The sequence below is a fragment of the Odocoileus virginianus genome, unplaced genomic scaffold, assembly GCF_023699985.2.
Source record: "Odocoileus virginianus isolate 20LAN1187 ecotype Illinois unplaced genomic scaffold, Ovbor_1.2 Unplaced_Contig_63, whole genome shotgun sequence".
NCBI lineage: Eukaryota > Metazoa > Chordata > Mammalia > Artiodactyla > Cervidae > Odocoileus > Odocoileus virginianus.
The window spans coordinates 30688-40286 of record NW_027224380.1 but is presented as its reverse complement, the minus strand read 5'-3'; the positions used below and the strand labels follow the sequence as shown (position 1 = coordinate 40286).

The 9599-nt window shown below is 52.7% G+C and overlaps 2 pseudogenes; one reads left to right on the top strand and one right to left on the bottom strand.

The window, feature by feature from the left end:
- Positions 1 to 3524: 3524 nt before the first annotated feature.
- On the top strand, positions 3525 to 6876 carry LOC110142612 (heat shock transcription factor, X-linked member 3-like; annotated as a pseudogene).
- Positions 6877 to 7524: 648 nt separating this feature from the next.
- Positions 7525 to 9190, bottom strand: LOC110142613 (protein EOLA1-like; annotated as a pseudogene).
- Positions 9191 to 9599: the final 409 nt, after the last annotated feature.

The window sequence follows — 9599 nt, the reverse complement described above, 5'->3', positions numbered from 1 at the left end:
CAAATAACCTTTGAATGAATGGACAGTCTGAGTGTGGAGATGCACAGGACAGAGCGGCGTCAGGCTGCAGAGTGGGGGTTAAGTAGATTAGGAGGCCGAGACTGGAGAGAGACATACAGGGTTTCTGAGTCCGGACTCCCAGCCCCCTTGGGCTCAGCTCCACCCAAGCCCGTCTTTCTCCCAGACACTGTTTTTTATGGTAAATTCCCTCCAGCCTTGACTCACCTGTGTGTCCTGCCCTGCATGACTTAAAGAGGCTCCGAGTCTGTTTCCAACACCTGTGCCTGAAGCCTCTTTATGCTTAAGTTGGGGGATCCCAAGGGCTCCCCCTGAGATGGGGCCCCTTCCCTGCCCGGGGACGGATGCACCTTGTCTGGTCCATGGACTCTCCCCTCTGCAGTTGTCTACCTGTTCAGGTCACTGCCTGGCCCAGGACCGGGAGTGTTCATGGGTTGGTGTGTGCCCACTGATTCTAGCAATCCTCCAGGCTGAGTCTTACTGGCCTGCATTGTGACACTGCCATTTATGGGTGACACGGGGGCCACCCTAGAGCACAGCTAACAACGTGTCCACTGGTCTCAGCTGGACCTCGCAGTTGGACCAAGAGCCAGGTGGTTGGTGCTGTTGGTGCCTGTGGACATGGCTGCGATCACAAGACTTCACTTTGGGGCTCAGCAGCTGAGCCATCAGGATGTGTGTAGAATGTGCTGCAGACCGGCACAGGGGGGGCAGCACTGGGCCTCAGCCAGAGGGGAGGCACTGAACGTGGGGGGCCTTCCCTCCATTAGAACACTTTCTGGCCTCCTGGACTCTATTTTGCCCACCCTTCGAGGAACTGGCTGAGCTGCTGCCCTCCTCACTCATCCTGGCTCACCGTGCTCCAGAGCTGGCCTCACAGACTCCCCCTGGATTGGGATCTCACCAGTATATTCCTGTTCCCAGCACCAAGCCAGGCCGTCCCAGGGCCCCTTCAGTTATGTGGTCACGGGAAGCAGAGCCACTTCATTCTGAGCTGGAGGAGGAGTCCTGTGGGTAGAGTTCTCGTTTCCTCCAGTGACACTCGTGGCTTATGGTGCCTGGGGCTCGCAGCCAGCCTGTGGTCTGCTGTGAGACCCCGTTTCCTGTTTGCCCCTCTTCTGACTGGTTGGTCCATGTTCTGACTGCTCAGAAGTCTGTGCTCCTGGGTTGAGTCTCTGTTGTAATTGGCTAGGGTCTGTTCTTTCTTTCTTTCTTTTTTTTAATCAGGATTTTTTTTTGAAGTATTGTTGGTTGACAATGTGTTAATTTCTGCTGCACAACTCAGGGATACACTTACACACATATATGCACTCTTTTTAAAAAATATTCTTTTATGGTTTATCATTGGATACTGAATATTGTTCTCTGCTGTAGAGCAGAGCCTTGTTTATCCATTCTATTTAAAAGCTACATCTGCTCACCCCAACCTCCCACACCATCCCCCCACCGCCCTCTCCACCTCGGAGAACACCAGTCTGTTCTCTCTGTCCATGAGTTCATTTCTGTTTGATGTGTGCATGCTCACTCGTGTCTGACTCTTTGTGACCCCATGGACTGTAGACCACCAGGCTCTTCTGTCCATGGGATTCTCCAGACAAGAATTCACCACTGGGTGAATGCATGCTTATGGTCACTCTGGTCTGTCACAAACCTCTCAGAGACTGTCTGCTGGTTGAGCACAGGCTCATGGTCACTCTGGCCTATCACAGACCTCTCAGAGGCTGTCCACTGGGTGAATGCAGGCTCATGGTCGCTTTGTTCTGTCACAGACCTCCCAGAGGCTGTCCTCTGGGTGACTGCAAGCTCATGGTCCCTCTGGCCACACGGTCTCCACAGGGCTATTGAGAGGCACTGTGTGGCTGCTACGGCTGTGGGACCTTTAGCTTACTTTTGCTGCCCCCAAGCTAGGTCTGGTGAATGCCAGTCCCACCGAGAAGCTACTTTCAGACTTTATGTCTCATCCCAGGAACTAGTCTTCCAGGTTAAGCAGGTCATTCGGGGTTTGCTACATTAATGCTCATTGCTTATGTCCTCTAGACAGAGTGCGTGAGCTGGGGACACGTGTCCCCTGCCTCTAGAAGTGACACAAGATGGTGCTCCCAGGGATGGACCACAAGAGATGGTGGGAGAACTTGTGCTCTACTTGCTTGGAGGCACTCTGCCCCCAGCCCCTGCCATCTCCCCACTCAGGTATGGAATGTGGGAGGGCAGAAGGGGGAACCCTGGTCCCCAGTGAGACACTCTCAGCAAAGCTGGGCCTTGGCTAGGCTTGGAGAATGTGACCGAGAGTTTGCTAGACAGGATGCCACATTTAGAGGGCCTCCTGCAGTGTAGGTTTCAGGGCTACATAGCAACCAAGTGCAGAGCATGGTGGCTGAGCTGATGGCTGTGCATCCTGCGGGCTGAATGCTGAACCCTGAACATTGGAAGATTGTCTGGAGTCACAGGATGTGTTTGCTGTCTCTGATGAGATTATCTCTATGGGGATTCAGGTCCCCCCTCCTACTCTCCAGAAGCCATCATACTGCAGCCACTTGCTACAGTGAGCCCTGAGGAAACTCAGGAAGGAGAAGGATACCTGCTTTCTAGCAGCCATCAGACTGCAGCCACTCCCCACAGTGATCCCTGAGAAAACTCAGGAAGGAGAATACCTTCCCTCTAGAAGCCACCAGGGTTCAGCCACTTTTCATGGTGAGCCGTGAAGAAACTCGGGAAGAAGAAGACAGGATACTGGTCCCAGGTGGTAAGGTGGGTATCAAAGCAACTGATTTCAGTAAGATGGCTGGTGCATCTTCCCATATATAGAAAAGTTATAAATTCCTAAACTTTAGATGCTGCCTCTTGGTTTTGAAATCCTAAAAGATTCTTACTGAATAAAACATAACTCTCAACACCCAGGTTATGAATATTTTTATGTTTACACATATGAAGTAGAGACTTTCAAAGAAAAACAAAAGAAGACAAATCTCAACATTTGGTACACTGATACCAGTGGTGGACACTCCCCAAAAGATGCAGCTAATGGAGCAATTAGAATAATCATAACCCCTTTTGTCCATAAGATTGTGGAATGGACACTGACACTGGGGAATTGTTACAGGGAAGAACAAAATCTGACTCCATGTTGAATGTTTTACTTTAACCTTTGCTTCCTGTTGGTTTGTTTGCTACAGGGATACTGTCCATACATAATGGCCTGCCTCAGGAAACCCTGCCCCTCTGCCTTTGTTCAGGACCTGTCCACTGTGGATGGCTACAGGAAGGGAGAAAGTAACACATCTCCTCCCAAGACTGGCCATTCCAGGAGATACTTGCCAGATAAATGTCCTTTTTATTTTGTCTCCTCCCCAGCTCTGTGTTCTATAAAAGACACTGGCGTCCAGACCCTGACAAGATGGTTCCTTTGAGATATTAGTCTGCTATCTTCTCTGTCTGCCAGCTTTCCAAGTAAAGTCATATTCCTTGCCTCAGCACCTCGCCTCTGATTTATTGGCCTGTTGTGAGGCATGCAGAGTGAGCTTGGACTTGGTAACAATCCCACATGCCTTGCAGTCAAAAAATCAAAACATAAAATGGAAGCAATATTGTAACAAATTCAATAAAGACTCTGAAAATGGACCATATAAAAAGATCTGAAACCAAAAACCAAAAGGAACTCAGTGGTTGTCTGAAATATTTAGAAAGGAGTTAGTGCCCCTCTTGCCCATACCCCCTGAAGCCACACTGGACAGTTAGGCCCTGTCCATTCAGGACACCCTCTCTGGACCCCAGGTTCATGTGCTCTGCCCCCAGTGCCCACCTGGGTCACAGGAGGTAAAAGAGACACAACCTAGGGTGTTTCTTCTCTGGTCCAGGGGAGTGTCATTCCAGCCAACCTGTCTCCGTGCCCATAATAAATAAGGAGGGTTGTCGGCACCTAGGTGAGTGATGTTGTGGGCACCTGGACTACTTGTCTTTGTGAGATTTGATGTGAAGACAAAAAAGAAAGAGAATCAGCCAATAAGGATCCAGTCAGGAGTAAACCCCTCTTCACAGGGACCCTGTGAGACCCAAGCACTTACTCTGCCCACCCTGCTCTGACTTTGGGGAACTGGCCTTTGTCATTCTCTGGGCAGGAGATGGAAACTACAACCCAGTCTCTCTTCCATCTCCTGAGAGCCAGGTGGGCACTGGGGGAAGCAGCACTGCCGCCTGGAGTCCAGACAGGGTGTCCTGAATGGACAGGGCCCAACTGTTCAGTGAGGCGGGCCCTTGTCCATAGTGTGCTGACCTGCAGCGGGGTTCAGTTTCCCTGGCATCCAGCTCTCCCATCTCCATCCCCAGCTTGAGGTGTCTTGGGAGCCCCTTGCTGGCAGGCACTCAGGAGTAGATAGCTGCATGAGCAGCTAGAAGGAGGAGAAGTGGGGCAGGGGTCCAGCATGGAGAGTCCAAGGCCCCTCTGCTCCCCCAAGAACACCCAGCCCCACCTGCCATGGCCTTTCTCCTCTTTAGTATGTGTCTTTGTGGCGTTGTTGCCAAACACCTTCCTCTTGAAGAGAAGGCTCCGTGAGCACAGGAGGGGTGGAGGTGTGGAGGTGCTATAGCCCTAAATTAAGCTTGAGAACTAACTTCCCTGAACCCTGAACATACTGCCTGTTAAATCTGTTCCAGTCGAGGCCAAGATCCAGACAGATTCTCTGTGGAAACACTTTTCATGTCCAACAAGAGGACCAACCTAAGGCCAAGATCCAGTGACAGATTCTCTGTGGAAACACTTTTCACGTCCAAAAAAAGGACCAAACTAGGCCAAGACCCAGAGAGATTCTCTGTGGAAACATTTCTCATGTCCAACAAGCGAACCAACTGAGGCCAAGATCTGGGCAGGTTCTCTGTGGAAACACTTTTCTTGTCCAGCAGGAGAGGATTTGTTAAACAACAGCTGAACCCGAGACCTGGGACGTGCTGTAAGTGTGGAAACTGCAGGGAAGGTGTTTGAGAGGCTTCTTCATGGGCATCTCCCCTGAGGTCCCTGAAATAACTGGACCCAGAGGGGGAGCACTCGCATTTCTCTCCTCACTTCAGGCCAGACGGTGCCCACAACCTCACAGCTCCACTCCTCCACCTCATTCACGAGGCCAAAGCTCAGTCTTCTTGGTGAGCAAAACAGAGGCAGCTGGGAAGGTGGGTGGAGACAGAAAGCTTTCACAGAAGAAAAACACACACGTGCATTCCTGTGTGTGGTGGCCAGATGCTGCAGTAATTGGTGTTCCCTACACATTTATGGGTGGGTTTTAGTTTCTGTATTTTTTATTTTTTTTCAAAACAACTGCATATTAAGAGAAAAATTTTGGTATAACCCACGAGAACTTGCAAAATAAGATATTTAAGGGGTTTTTTTGTTTGTTTGTTTGTTCTTTTTGCTGAAATGTTACAGGACTTTTCTCTTGGTGAGAGATGTACAGCCTCTTACATTATTTTTTCCCCCAGATCCAAACATCAATTCAGGGGAGGCTTTGGAGAAGCAGAGGGAGCAACCTGTGGGCTCAGATCCGGGCTCCCAAGACAACCCACCCCCACAGGGCCCGAACCCAGAAATGGCCAATGAGGAAGAGAACAACGCCGTCCTCGGGCTGTCCTTCCCCAGGAAGCTCTGGAGGATCGTGGAGGATGCGGCCTTCACCTCTGTGCGCTGGAATGATGAGGGAGACATGGTGGTCATCGAGGCAGATCTCTTCCAGACAGAGGTCCTCCAGCGCAGAGGTGCGGACCAGATCTTCGAGACAGAAAGCATCAAGAGCTTCATCCGTGAACTGAACCTGTACGGTTTCAGTAAAATTCACCCTTCGGGGTGCTCTGCAGGGAAGAAGAAGATGATGGTAATGTAGAAGGTCCTTCCGGGAAGACTAGACTTGATGAGCCAAGTGCTGGACAGGTTTCATTTCTTAGGAGAATTTTTTCTTGTGAGAGGGCAGTTAAGGAAAGAGGAGAAAGCAGGGCCTATCGTGTTCCACAAATCCCCTTAGACAGGATCCACAGGGGTGACTCCAGACCCTGAGGGGCCACTGAATGTCAGGGACCGCCAGGAACACCTCAAGTGAGGATGGCCCCGGGGCAGCTCTAGGGAGCACACTTGTTAGGGCCTCATAAACCTGCCAGGAGTGAAGAGACCTTGTCTTCATAGTTAGGCAAAGTCTGGACAGTGGTGGTGAGGAGGGCAGTGAGGAACAACTATTCTCCCCAAAGATGGCTGAAGTGATTCATTTCCTTTCAGATCTATCACAACTCCAACTTTCAGAGAGACAAGCCTCTACTCCTGCAGAACATCCAGAGAAAAGGTGACCCCAGAAAAATTGCTCAGCCCATCATCGGTGCAACAATGAACCCAAAGAGAAAGAAGCATGCAGTGGCGACCAGACACTCTCCTCGATTCCATCACAAGTCCACAAAGATGCTGATAAGAAGGCCCAGAAGAGAACACCAACTGCTCATGGAATCCCTGGCCAGTGCTCAGTTCTGTGTCCTTATGTTTATGGGCAGTGTAGCCATGTGGGCTGGGGCAAACCATCTCCCCAGCGAGCAGGGCAGCCCCAGTGGTGAGGGCAATCCAGCAAGGCTACATCTCTACCCCCGCTACTGCTGAAAGGGACAGCACAGGGGAACTGCCCCAGAGCCCCTCAGAGTACCCAGGTTATGGTTAAGTGATGACTATGTACCACACCAATTTTTGCATCATGATGGTGGCCATTTCAGTTGTGGCCCAAAATGAGGCCCTTGAGGCAGAGGAGGAGCAGGAGGAGTCCTCAGACTACAAATGTACCCTCTGTGAGCAGTTCAAGAACAACCCCAATCCCTGAGCTGCCAAGACTGCAGGAACACTCAAAACCACTCTCTGACTCTAATAAAGTACAACAAAACTCCACAGGAGTAAATAAAGAATTGAATGAGAACTGCAAGTCTCTGTTCTATCTGTCCATGCTATTCACACATGGCGCTGGGTGATCCAGATGAGGCTGGAATCCCATGCCCAAGGCAGGCCTCCATCCAGGCCCATGGTCCCTTTTCATCTGAAGCAGCAGCATTTCACACCCTCAGCCAAGAGTGTGGCTCCCGAGCCGAGCACTGAGGCCAGCCCAGGACTGGTCCCTGGGCCTTGCCTGCCACACAGCAGAAGACCCAGTCTGGCTCCTGACCATGGGGGTGTCACCTTCCATGAGTCATGCACCCTGAAGCAGAAGGGGCTCCTCCTGGGTCCCCCGATGATGCCACAAGTTTCTGATTAGCAGCTGAGCATCTCCAGCTCCCGATCCAGGGGCCTCCCCAAGAGGCCCACCAGAAAGCAGGGTCACCCCACCCACCAAGGGCCTTGCAAACACATGATCCCAAACCCAAAAACAAGTACAAGGTTTTACCAGGTGAACACTAGCCCTTGTGGTTCTGCCCTCACAGCTGTGTTTAGGAGCCTGTGTTTGGACCGGGAGTGGCCAGACACTGTGACCAACACACACACTTTGTGAGCCAAGGGACACTTTAGAGCAGGGCAAGGGTCACCTGAAAGGACACACCATGGCCTATTTCAGGGCCTGTGGGCCTCTCTGCCTGCCAGAGGCCTCGCCGGCTGCTCGGGCTCAGCCCTGCCCCCAGCCTTCCCCATCACCCCCTGGATCACTGTTCCAACATCGGGGAGTTTGGACCAGAACAGAGAGGGAAAAACACTAAGCGGTTTCCTAACAACACATTTCTCTCAACCACCCAGACACAGCAGGGCCAAAATGAGTGGCGATGCCCTCTTATCGTGAAGGTCAAAGTCCTGGAGACTCACGCTGAGTTCCGAGCAGCACCACATGAGGGGAGTCCTGACCCCCAGCCCCACACCAAGTGGGCAGTGCACCCCAGGGTGGGGCCGATTCAGACCAAACCAGACGGGCACATCCAGGGCAGGACGGCGACTGGACAGTGTCACCATGAGCTGGTCTCTTGGTCACCTTCCACTTGAGAGCCCAGTCTGGACAGGCCTCCTGCCCAAAGGGGACCAGGTGCTAGGGGATGTCCACCTGGAAGATATCCTTCCCAGCCCTTCTGGGACAGGCTGCAGCAGGCAGTGGGGGTTGCCGAGCATGGTCAGGTACTTCCTTCACAGGTCGGGCAGCAGGGCTTGATGCTCCCACTTCCACACCTCTTTGGGACCTAGGTTTTCTGAGCACAGCAAAGTGACCCCAATGTCCACGAGACCTATGTGCAAGACAGGACACAGAAGGAGAACAAGGTGATTCAAAGTCAGGCCTACTAGAGACTAAGACTGTATCTCGGAGGTGAACCCGGGTGAACTTGATCCTCTGGCTGAGCCTTTCAGACAGGCTCACCTCGGCAAAGGGAATTCGGTGTGAAGCCAAGCCAGTGAGGGAGCGAAATGAAAGGGAGAGGCCTGGTGCTCCACAAACCCACCAGGCCACGGGCAGCTCTCAGTCTGACCACTATGGGTTGCATGGATAGAGCAGAGGGACCCAGCAGGGAGGCTGCAGACATCAGGTCCCCAAGCGAATTACCAGGATACAGGTGTTGCTGTGGGGCCTCACCCCTGGGGAGTCAGGTGACTTGCTCAGGCCTGCTGCAGGCAGTGGGGGTGGGGAACCCAGGCTGGGTGTTTTCCTGCCTCTCATGAACACTGCCAGACACACACACATGTGGGGACACACACACAGAGACAAGTACCACAATACAGACCTGGACACACCTCTGCCTCTTAGAACACAAACAGGGACTGAGGCCCACAGTGGTGGTCAGGGACCTCAGACTGCCATTTTCCAGCCCAGAGACCCTCATTGCCCCTCTGAGGAAACCTCAGCATCACCCCGCCCCTCACCAACCGATTCAACAGAAAACAAACAAGCACATCCCCAGCTGAGATCCAGGGCAGCTCTGGGGGCCATGTGGGCAGCGTCGGGCGTCACTTGCCAGGTGTCACTTGCCAGCAATCACTTCGTGGCTGAACTTGTCCCTGTCCAGCATCAAGGCCTGGATATGGGCGGGGCTCATCCCCAGGCCACATCCTCCCAGTCCCAGTGCTCAATGTGGACGGCCAGGGTACAGTGCTGGGTCCACATAGCATAGGGGGCCATTGTGTCTACAGGGTCTTAACACTGTTTAAGATGAAACCCACATAAGGCTATCGGAAGGACAGACAGCTGAACTTCATTTCTCAGGGCCTCACGTGGCTGTGGAAACACAGAGCCACAAAGGTCAGAAGCCTGACAGCAGACTCCAAGCTCACAGCCCTGGGCCGGACATCAGCCCCACGTGTCTGAGCATCCTCCAAGCCTGCTGACACAGAGGGGAGGGTCACAGAGGGCTGGCTCCTTCCATCCGTCTCCACGTGGTCTGCTGACAGGGGGTGGTGATCCAGAGGACCCGTCCATCACATGCAGTCTGTGGGGAGGTCGGGAAGGAGGGCTAGGACAGCAGGAGAGAGGCATGAGGTGAGATCCAAGACAGAGGGACTCAAAACCCTGGGAGCACTGAGGAGGGAGGATGGGTCCCCTGGCTTCAAAGCCCAGTGGCCGGGCTTTGCTCTTCTCCTAACACAGACAGGCACAGTCCAGGGCTTG